We start from the raw sequence: 11,831 nt of genomic DNA on the forward strand, positions 1-11,831 counted from the left end.
CTAGCTGCTAATTCCTTTGCTGAAATCATACTCTCTTGATTACTATGGCATGCCAGTAAGTCTTGAAATTGGGTTGCATTAGTCCCCCAACTTTATTCCCTTTCAATACTGTGCTGGCTATGGTTAGTCTTTTCTCTTTCAGTAAAAACTTCAGATCAACCTCAGTTGCAGAAACTTCTTACAAGATTCATCTCTAAAGGCAAAGGAAACAAAAGAAAAATGAACTATTGGGGCATCTTTAAAACAAAATTTTCTGCACAACAAAGGAAATAGTCAACAAAACTAAAAGGCAACCTATGGAATGGGAGAAGATATTTGCAGATGACATATCAGATAAAGGGCTGGTATCCAAGGTCTATGAAGAACTTATCAAACTCAACACCCAAACCAAATAATCTAGTCAAGAAATGGGCAGAAGACATGAACAGACATTTCTCCCAAGAAGACATACAAATGGCCAACAGATACATGAAAAAATTCTCATCACTTGTCGTCAGGGAAATACAAACCAAAACCACAATGAGATACCACCTTACGCCAGTTAGAATGGCTAAAATTAACAAGACAGAAAATAACAAAAGATGGTGAGGATGTGGAGAAAGGGAAACTCTTTTACACTGTTTGTGGGAATGCAAGCTAGTACAGTCACTCTGGAAAACAGGATGTAAGTTCCTCAAGAAGTTAAAAATAGAGCTACTCTATGACCTAAGCAACCATACTACTAGGTATGTATCCCAAAGATACAGATATTATGAAACAAAGGGACACCTGCACCCCATGTTCATAGCATCCATAATAGCCAAACTGTAGAAGGAGCTGAGACGTCCTTTGGTGGATGAATGGATAAAGATGTGGTTTATATATACAATAGGATATTATTCAGCCATCAGAAAGAATGAATACTTACCATTTACATCGATGTAGATGGAACTGGAGGGTATTATGTTAAGTGAAATAAGTCGATCAAAGAAAGACATTATCATACGATTTTATTCATATGGAATGTAAGAAATAGTGCACAGGATCATAGGGGAAGGGAGGGAAAACTGAATGGGAAGAAATCAGAGAGAGAAAATTAGAGACTCTTGACCTTGGGGAACTAGCTAAGGGTTGCAGAATGGGGGATAGGTGGGGGGATGAGACAACTGGGTGATAGGCACTAAGAAGGACATGTGATATGATCAGCACTGGGTGTTATATGCAACTGATGAATTATTGAACACTGCTTTAGAAACTAATGATGTAATATATGTTGGCTGATTGAATTTAAATTTAGAAAAAATAGCAACTTTAGAATTAGTCTGTCAATATTCCAAAATAACTTGCTGAGATTTTGATTGGGAGTTCACTTAATCTGTGGATCAGGTTGGACAGAAGTGATATCTTCACCATATTGAATCTTCCAATGTATGAACGGAGAATATCTCTCTATTTAATTAGTTCTTCTTTGATTTTGTTCATCAGGAGTTTATAGTTTTTCTCAAATAAATCTTAGATTTATTCCTATTCCATTTTAAGGAAAAGCTAATGTAAATGGTATTATGTTTTTCATTTCAATTTCTATTTGTTCATTGCTGGTATGTAAAAAAAAAAAGTGATTGATTTCTATATATTAACCTTGTATCCTGCAACTTTGCTACAATCACTTACAGTTATAGGATTTTTCCTGTTGATTCTTTTGGATATTCTACATAGAGAATCATGTCATGTGTGGACAAAGACATTTTTATTTCTTCTTTCACCTCTGTATACCATTTTTTTTTAATTGAGACAAATTTATCATATAACATTGTGTAAAATTTAAGGTGTAAAATATATCTATTTCATACATTTATATATTGTAATATGATTGCCACTCTTGTAACAGTTAGCACCTCTACTATGTCACATAACTATCAGGGGTGTGTGTGTGTGTGGTAAGAAGAGCTAAAATCTAGTCTCGTAGGAAGTTGAATTATTATAATATAATATTGTTATCTATATTCTATTTTCTTTACTTATTGAATTAGTTAGAACTTCAAGTATGATGTTTAAAAGGAATAGTGAAACCAAAGATTTCTGCCTTGTACCTGATCTTAATGGGGAAGTTTCTCCCCATGAAGTATTTAACTGTAGGTTTTTGTAGATATTCTTTACCAACTAAGGAAACTACCCTCTATTCTTATTTTATTGGGATTATTTTTATCATGAAAAGGTGTTGGAGTTTGTATTCTCACTATGCAAATGTTACACCTTTTATAGTTGGCCCACAATTCTTGGAAATTCTGTTCTTTTTTTTTTTCAGTCTTTGCTATCTTTGCTTTTTTGTTTTTGAAATTTCTATTTATATACCTTCAAGCTCAGATATTCTTTCCTCAAGTCCAGTCTACTAATAAGTTTATCAAAGACATTTTTCATTTCTGTTTCAGTGTTTTGTTTTGTTTTGTTTCTAGCACTGCTTTTTGTTCTTTCATAGTATTTCCATCTCTTTGCTTATGTTGCTCATCTGCTCTTGCACATTGTCTGCTTTATTATTAGAGCCATTATCACATTAATCATAATTGTTTTTAATCCCCAGTTTAGTAATTCCAATATTCTTACCATGTGAGCTTCTGATGTTTTTCCTCTACAAATTGTGTAGGGGTGTGTGTGTGTATATGTGTGTGTATATATACATGTATGTGTGTGTTTAACACACACACATATATCTTTTGTTATGTATGTGTTAAACACACACACATATCTTTTGTTATGTATACACACACACACATATATCTTTTGTTATGAGCTGTGTGCTTGTATATAGATATACACGCACACACACACACACATACATACACATACACACACACACACACATATATCTTTTGTTATGACCTGTATTTTTTTTCTTGAATATATACATACATATATACATGTATATATACATATATACATGTATATATACATATATACATGTATGTATACATATATATACATACACACTCACACATACATATATATATCTTCTGTTATGACCTGTAATTTTTTTCTTGATAGTTGGACATGATGTCCTGGGTAAAAGGAATTGCTGTAAAGAGGCCTTTAATGTGGTGATGATGTGTGGGGGGAAGGGAAGTGTTCTATAATCCTATGATCCAGCCTCTCTTTTAGTGAACTTATGCTTCTGAACTACGAAGTTGAAAAGTTTTCTATTTTATCTTTTCTCCTCTTACATGGAAGAGGATAACTAGGGAGGCTGGAATTGGTTTTGGTTTTTTGGGGGGGGAGAGGCTAATCTTTAAATTCTAAAAATACTCCAGCAGGTTAAACTGTGGTTAACTAGCTTTTCCTGAGGTCAGACCTTGTTAAGAAGAACAGATGCTCTGGTATATATTTAAATGTTCCTTTTTCTGTCCCCCTGCCAGAGCATGTGTTTTTTGTCTAGTATATACTGTGGGAACCTGGACAAGTTCTTGAAGGTAAATCTCCTAATACTTTGGGAGCCTCCCCATAACTGGGTCCTCCTGGAGTTCTTAACTCAGACTCATCTGCACTGAGATTCGAGCAACTTGTCAATTAGAGTTCAGGTTTTCCTGCCCACACACTGAATCTCTGGGTTATTTTTGCTCTGCTCCCATAAACTTTGACTCCCTATCTTCACATGTTTGTCTCTTTGATCTTGGTGTTGGCAGTTTGCCTAGTGTCCTTCCTTCTCCCATGGTTCCAAGAAGAGTTTTTAATTTTTCAGTCTGTTCAGCTTTTTACTTGCCATTAGGAATGAGTAGCAACTTCCTGAGTTTAAAAATGCTGACATTCAATAGATTCATGATGATCAATAACTTATTACATTTAATGACAATCTTTTCTTTTTCAGGAAAGTTTTGTTTTGAACTTATCAATGGAATGGTTTGTCATTTTCAGAGTTTAGTGATCCACTTTCATTCTTTTTAAACATCCTTAAATAACAATCTCTACATATTACCCTACCTATAAAATGTTATAGTTGGCTGTTAATTTTGGGGACATTTTCTGGAAGAACAGTATCCAGACACTACCATATAACAGTGCAGAGAATTTTTATTCTTCCTGGTTCTCGCTTTATTAGGAAACCTTTGCCAGTTGATAGTTGGGTACTTCAAAGGACTCAAGCAACTACTGGTATTTCCCATCAAGGAGTTAGATTAACTGAGAGAGTATTGTTTAGAGGGAATAGAAAACCTGAACTCTGAGACCTTTCCAGTATTAAATATCCCATAACACCACTGGTGCAAATGGAGTTGTTAAACTATCATCATAAGCAATTTCCAGTTTATATAATAACAGTCTCCTCACCTAAATTCCCCTTGTACTTTCACTGATTTTTTTAGACTTCCTGTTGTACATTAATATAAAGTCCTTGTACTTTATATAATACTGTACACTCTTAACTTACAAAGTGTCAGTCTCACAGTGAAGGTTTTTGCTTTGTGTCGTTGTCCAGTGTTATGCTTCCATGAAATTAAACTGATTAGGCTCTCAGAAGTTTATTTCAGAAATCTTTGGAATGTTACTATCAATTCGTAGGCAATAGATTCTAAATTGATTTATTATTTTTTTTAATTTTAATTTTTTTAAATATTTTATTTATTCATTTATTTGACAGAGAGAGAGAGAGAAAGAGCACAAGCAGGGGAGCAGCAGACAGAGGGAGAGGGAGAAGCAGGCTTCCTGCTCATGAGGGAGCCTCATGCAGAGCTCAATCCCAAACCTGGGATCATGACCTGAGCTGAAGGCAGATGCTTAACTGACTGAGCCACCCAGGTACTCCTATTTTTTTTAATTTTTAAAATGTTATTTTCTTTTTAAATTATTTTTTATGATTTATTTATTTATTTAGAGAGAGAGAGAGAGAGAGAGGAGAAAGAGCACAAGTGGGGTGAGTGGCAAAAAGAGAAACAGAATCCCCACCGAGCAGGGAACCTGATGTACCTGATGCAGGGCTTGATCCCAGGTCTCTGGGATCGTGACCTGAGCCAAAACAGACACCCAACTGACTGAGACACCCAGGCACCATTAGAGTAAATTTCTACTAAAAAAATTTCTACTAAAATATTTTTTCTAAAAGAAAGTACCTTCACTTTTTTTTTTTTTTTTTTTTGGTGTGGAGAAGAGAAGAGATTTTACCTTGCTCTTTGCTTACATTAGACATCTTTGAGAGACCTGAGTATTTATACAGTGCAAGCCTTAGGAATTCTGGACTTACTCAATATATCCATTGCATATTGTCATACATCCATTCACTGAAAATTTGTTGTCATGAAATGACAATAATATTTTAGTTTGCTATTCTGCGACTTGCAAAATGGGTCTGGGATTAGCTGGGCATTTTGTTGAGCTGAGCTAGGTTGGTGGATCTTGCTGCACTCCCTCAAGAAGCTGCAGTAAACTACAGATCACCTGCAAGCTGAGTCTATGACCCTGTAGCAGGCTAGCGTATTCTTCATGTGACTATCTCAGAATGCAAAGAGTGAGAGCAGAGACACACAAACCTTTGGGGCTTAGATTTAGAATTGATACAAAGCAATTCTATGCCATAGCTATTGGACAAAACTGAACACACAGCCAATTTAGATTCCAGTGGAGGAGAAATAGGTTTCAGGGACAAACTACAAAGAATTGCAATCATTTCTGCAATTGACCACAATCACTTTTCTCTCTTTCTGGTTCAGTGTACATGCTAAAGGTTTTGATTAGAGGAAAAAGTTAGGAGAAGATATTTGAGAATTTCAATATTTTATTATTTCTTGAAGAAGTTTATGAAAAACAGTGAAAAGTTATGTAAAATTTTCTCATGATTTATAAAAACCATGGTGCATTGATGAGATTTGTTTTTAATATTTTGAAAAGGGTCTTGGTTATTCTAGGTGAGTCAACCCTAGGCTTACAAGGATTTTCAGTTCCTAGAATGAAAGGAGCAGAATCACTCATTATAGCCTATCATGTTCTAGGCAACTATACCAAAGCTGAATGAAGACATAAGTAGGAGTAGACATTGCTCGACAAGATGAATATCAGATGTCATATTGAGGAGCTTCCTCTGTGTGTGTGTGTGTGTGTGTGTGTGTGTGGTGGGGAAGGGTGAATTGGGCTAATGAAATTAGCCCAATGAAAACCCTTTGCTGCATATGCCTGAGAACCATCCAACAGACATGGCCTATGCCCATATCCAGCAACTTTGCTGAGCCCCTTTTCAGCTATTCTGTGTGAGATGTAGACTTATCATAGGGCCTTGTGCCTATCTTTGAGAAGGGCTCTAGTATTGTAAAGTCCACACCCTGAATTTGAGTGGCACTACATGACAATACAATGTATCCACGTCACATGATTATATAACATTTGAAATGTATTTCATATTTTCTTACTTGTTTTATAAACTTAATCATGTGGGTTATTTTCTCCTCAGTGTTTAATAGAGTCACTTATTAAATGTGGTAATTCCAATAAATATAAAGAATTTAAGATGAATCAAGATAGGACAAAGCACATGTAGCTAGCCAGAAGGTAGTTGGTGCTTTTGTACATTTTGGGACCATCTGTGCCTAAAGGAAGAAGGTGCATTGAACAGAATGTAAGGACACTGGATTTTTATCTTTTTTTTTTTTAATTTTATTTTTTATAAACATATAATATATTTTTATCCCCAGGGGTACAGGTCTGTGAATCGCCAGGTTTACACACTTCACAGCACTCACCATAGCACATACCCTCCCCAATGTCCATAATCCCACCCCCCCAACCCCCCTCCCCCCATTAACCCTCAGTTTGTTTTGTGAGATTAAGAGACACTTATGGTTTGTCTCCCTCCAAATCCCATCTTGTTTCATTTACTCTTCTCCTACTCCCTTAACCCACCATGTTGCATCTCCTCTCCCTCATATCAGGGAGATCATATGATAGTTGTCTTTCTCCGATTGACTTATTTCGCTAAGCATGATACCCTCTAGTTCCATCCACGTCGTCGCAAATGGCAAGATTTCATTTCTTTTGATGGCTGCATAGTATTCCATTGTGTATATATACCACATCTTCTTTATCCATTCGTCTGTTGATGGACATCTAGGTTCTTTCCATAGTTTGGCTATTGTAGACATTGCTGCTATAAACATTCGGGTGCACGTGCCCCTTCGGATCACTACGTTCGTATCTTTAGGGTAAATACCCAGCAGTGCAATTGCTGGGTCATAGGGTAGTTCTATTTTCAACATTTTGAGGAACCTCCATGCTGTTTTCCAGAGTGGTTGCACCAGCTTGCATTCCCACCAACAGTGTAGGAGGGTTCCCCTTTCTCCGCATCCTCGCCAGCATCTGTCATTTCCTGACTTGTTAATTTTAGCCATTCTGACTGGTGTGAGGTGGTATCTCATTGTGGTTTTGATTTGTATTTCCCTGATGCCGAGTGATATGGAGCACTTTTTCATGTGTCTGTTGGCCATCTGGATGTCTTCTTTGCAGAAATGTCTGTTCATGTCCTCTGCCCATTTCTTGATTGGATTCTTTGTTCTTTGGGTGTTGAGTTTGCTAAGTTCTTTATAGATTTTGGACACTAGCCCTTTATCCGATATGTCATTTGCAAATATCTTCTCCCATTCTGTCAGTTGTCTTTTGGTTTTCTTAACTGTTTCCTTTGCTGTGCAAAAGCTTTTGATCTTGATGAAATCCCAATAGTTCATTTTTGCCCTTGCTTCCCTTGCCTTTGGCGATGTTCCTAGGAAGATATTGCTGCAGCTGAGGTCGAAGAGGTTGCTGCCTGTGTTCTCCTCAAGGATTTTGATGGATTCCTTTCTCACATTGAGATCCTTCATCCATTTTGAGTCTATTTTCGTGTGTGGTGTAAGGAAATGATCCAATTTCATTTTTCTGCATGTGGCTGTCCAATTTTCCCAACACCATTTGTTGAAGAGGCTGTCTTTTTTCCATTGGATATTCTTTCCTGCTTTGTCGAAGATTAGTTGACCACAGAGTTGAGGGTCTATTTCTGGACTCTCTATTCTGTTCCATTGATCTATGTGTCTGTTTTTGTGCCAGTACCATGCTGTCTTGATGATGACAGCTTTGTAATAGAGCTTGAAGTCCGGAATTGGGATGCCACCAACTTTGGCTTTCTTTTTCAATATTGCTTTGGCTATTCGAGGTCTTTTCTGGTTCCATATAAATTTTAGGATTATTTGTTCCATTTCTTTGAAAAAAATGGATGGCACTTTGATAGGAATTGCATTCAATGTGTAGATTGCTTTAGGTAGCATAGACATTTTCACAATATTTATTCTTCCAATCCAGGAGCATGGAACATTTTTCCATTTCTTTGTGTCTTCCTCAATTTCTTTCATGAGTACTTTATAGTTTTCTGTGTATAGATTCTTAGTCTCTTTGGTTAGATTTATTCCTAGGTATCTTATAGTTTTGGGTGCAATTGTAAATGGGATGGACTCCTTAATTTCTCTTTCTTCTGTCTTGTTGTTGGTGTAGAGAAATGCAACTGATTTCTGGGCATTGATTTTATATCCTGACACTTTACTGAATTCCTGTACAAGTTCTAGCAGTTTTGGAGTGGAGTCTTTTGGGTTTTCCACATATAGTATCATATCATCTGCGAAGAGTGATAGTTTGATTTCTTCTTTGCCAATTTGGATGCCTTTAATTTCCTTTTGTTGTCTGATTGCTGAGGCTAGGACTTCTAGTACTATGTTGAATAGCAGTGGTGATAACGGACATCCCTGCCGTGTTCCTGACCTTAGCGGAAAAGCTTTCAGTTTTTCTCCATTGAGAATGATATTTGCGGTGGGTTTTTCATAGATGGCTTTGATAATATTGAGGTATGTGCCCTCTATCCCTACACTTTGAAGAGTTTTGATCAGGAAGGGATGCTGTACTTTGTCAAATGCTTTTTCAGCATCGATGGAGAGGATCATATGGTTCTTGTTCTTTCTTTTATTAATGTGTTGTATCACATTGATTGATTTGCGGATGTTGAACCAACCTTGTAGCCCTGGAATAAATCCCACTTGGTCATGGTGAATAATCCTTTTAATGTACTGTTGAATCTTATTGGCTAGTATTTGGGCGAGAATTTTTGCATCTGTGTTCATCAAGGATATTGGTCTGTAGTTCTCTTTTTTGATGGGATCCTTGTCTGGTTTTGGGATCAAGGTGATGCTGGCCTCATAAAATGAGTGTGGAAGTTTTCCTTCCATTTCTATTTTTTGGAACAGTTTCAGGAGAATAGGAATTAGTTCTTCTTTAAATGTTTGGTAGAATTCTCCGGGGAAGCCATCTGGCCCTGGGCTTTTGTTTGTTTGGAGATTTTTGATGACTGTTTCAATCTCCTTACTGGTTATGGGTCTGTTCAGGCTTTCTATTTCTTCCTGGTTCAGTTGTGGTAGTTTATATGTCTCTAGGAATGCATCCATTTCTTCCAGATAGTCAAATTTGTTGGCGTAGAGTTGCTCATAGTATGTTCTTATAATTGTCTGTATTTCTTTGGTGTTCGTTGTGATCTCTCCTCTTTCATTCATGATTTTATTTATTTGGGTCCTTTCTCTTTTCTTTTTGATAAGTCTGGCCAGAGGTTTATCAATCTTATTAATTCTTTCAAAGAACCAGCTCCTAGTTTCGTTGATTTGTTCTATTGTTTTTTTGGTTTCTATTTCATTGATTTCTGCTCTGATCTTTATGATTTCTCTTCTCCTGCTGGGTTTAGGCTTTCTTTATTGTTCTTTCTCTAGCTCTTTTAGGTGTAGGGTTAGGTTGTGTACCTGAGACCTTTCTTGTTTCTTGAGAAAGGCTTGTACCGCTATATATTTTCCTCTCAGGACTGCCTTTGTTGTGTCCCACAGATTTTGAACCGTTGTGTTTTCATTATCATTTGTTTCCATGAATTTTTTCAACTCTTCTTTAATTTCCTGGTTGACCCATTCATTCTTTAGAAGGATGCTGTTTAGTCTCCATGTATTTGGGTTCTTTCCAAATTTCCTCTTGTGATTGAGTTCTAGCTTCAGAGCGTTGTGGTCTGAAAATATGCAGGGAATGATTCCAATCTTTTGATAACGGTTGAGACCTGATTTAGGACCGAGAATATGATCTATTCTGGAGAATGTTCCATGTGCACTAGAGAAGAATGTGTATTCTGTTGCTTTGGGATGAAATGTTCTGAATATATCTGTGATGTCCATCTGGTCCAGTGTGTCATTTAAGGCCTTGATTTCCTTGTTGATCTTTTGCTTGGATGATCTGTCCATTTCAGTGAGGGGAGTGTTAAAGTCCCCTACGATTATTGTATTATTGTCGATGTGTTTCTTTGATTTTGTTATTAATTGGTTTATATAGTTGGCTGCTCCCATGTTAGGGGCATAGATATTTAAAATTGTTAGATCTTCTTGTTGGACAGATCCTTTGAGTATGATATAGTGTCCTTCCTCATCTCTTATTATAGTCTTTGGCTTAAAATCTAATTGATTTGATATAAGGATTGCCACTCCTGCTTTCTTCTGATGTCCATTAGCATGGTAAATTCTTTTCCACCCCCTCACTTTAAATCTGGAGGTGTCTTCAGGTTTAAGATGAGTTTCTTGTAGGCAACATAGAGATGGGTTTTGTTTTTTTATCCATTCTGATACCCTGTGTCTTTTGATTGGGGCATTTAGCCCATTAACATTCAGGGTAAGTATTGAGAGATATGAATTTAGTGCCATTGTATTGCCTGTAAGGTGACTGTTGTTGTATATTGTCTCTGTTTCTTTCTGATCTACTACTTTTAGGGTCTCTCTTTGCTTAGAGGACCCCTTTCAATATTTCCTGTAGAGCTGGTTTGGTATTTGCAAATTCTTTCAGTTTTTGTTTGTCCTGGAAGGTTTTAATCTCTCCTTCTATTTTCGATGATAGCCTAGCTGGATATAGTATTCTTGGCTGCATGTTTTTCTCGTTTAGTACTCTGAATATATCCTGCCAGCTCTTTCTGGCCTGCCAGGTCTCTGTGGATAAGTCTGCTGCCAATCTAATATTTTTACCATTGTATGTTACAGACTTCTTTTCCCGGGCTGCTTTCAGGATCTTCTCTTTGTCACTAAGACTTGTAAATTTTACTATTAGGTGACGGGGTATGGACCTATTCTTATTGATTTTGAGGGGGGTTCTCTGAACCTCCTGGATTTTGATGCTTGTTCCCTTTGCCATATTGGGGAAATTCTCTCCAATAATTCTCTCCAATATACCTTCTGCTCCTCTCTCTGTTTCCTCTTCTTCTGGAATCCCAATTATTCTAATGTTGTTTCGTCTTATGGTGTCACTTATCTCTCGAATTCTCCCCTCATGGTCCAGTAGCTGTTTGTCCCTCTTTTGCTCAGCTTCTTTATTCTCTGTCATTTGGTCTTCTATATCGCTACTTCTTTCTTCTGCCTCATTTATCCTAGCAGTGAGAGCCTCCATTTTTGATTGCACTTCATTAATAGCTTTTTTTATTTCAACTTGGTTAGATTTTAGTTCTTTTATTTCTCCAGAAAGGGCTTTTATCTCTCCCGAGAGGGTTTCTCTAATATCTTCCATGCCTTTTTCGAGCCCGGCTAGAACCTTGAGAATCGTCATTCTGAACTCTAGATCTGACATATTACCAATGTCTGTATTGATTAGGTCCCTAGCCTTTGGTACTGCCTCTTGTTCTATTTTTTGTGGTGAATTTTTCCGCCTTGTCATTTTGTCCAGATAAGAGTAAATGAAGGAGCAAGTAAAATACTAAAAGGGTGGCAACAACCCCAGGAAAATATGCTTTAGCCAAATCAGAAGAGATCCCAAATCGTGAGGGGGGAGAAAGGGGATAAAAAGAGGTTCAGAAAGAAGAA

This window comes from Enhydra lutris, unplaced genomic scaffold (assembly GCF_002288905.1).
Source record: "Enhydra lutris kenyoni isolate GAN:26980312 unplaced genomic scaffold, ASM228890v2 scaffoldscaffold21, whole genome shotgun sequence".
Taxonomy (NCBI): domain Eukaryota; kingdom Metazoa; phylum Chordata; class Mammalia; order Carnivora; family Mustelidae; genus Enhydra; species Enhydra lutris.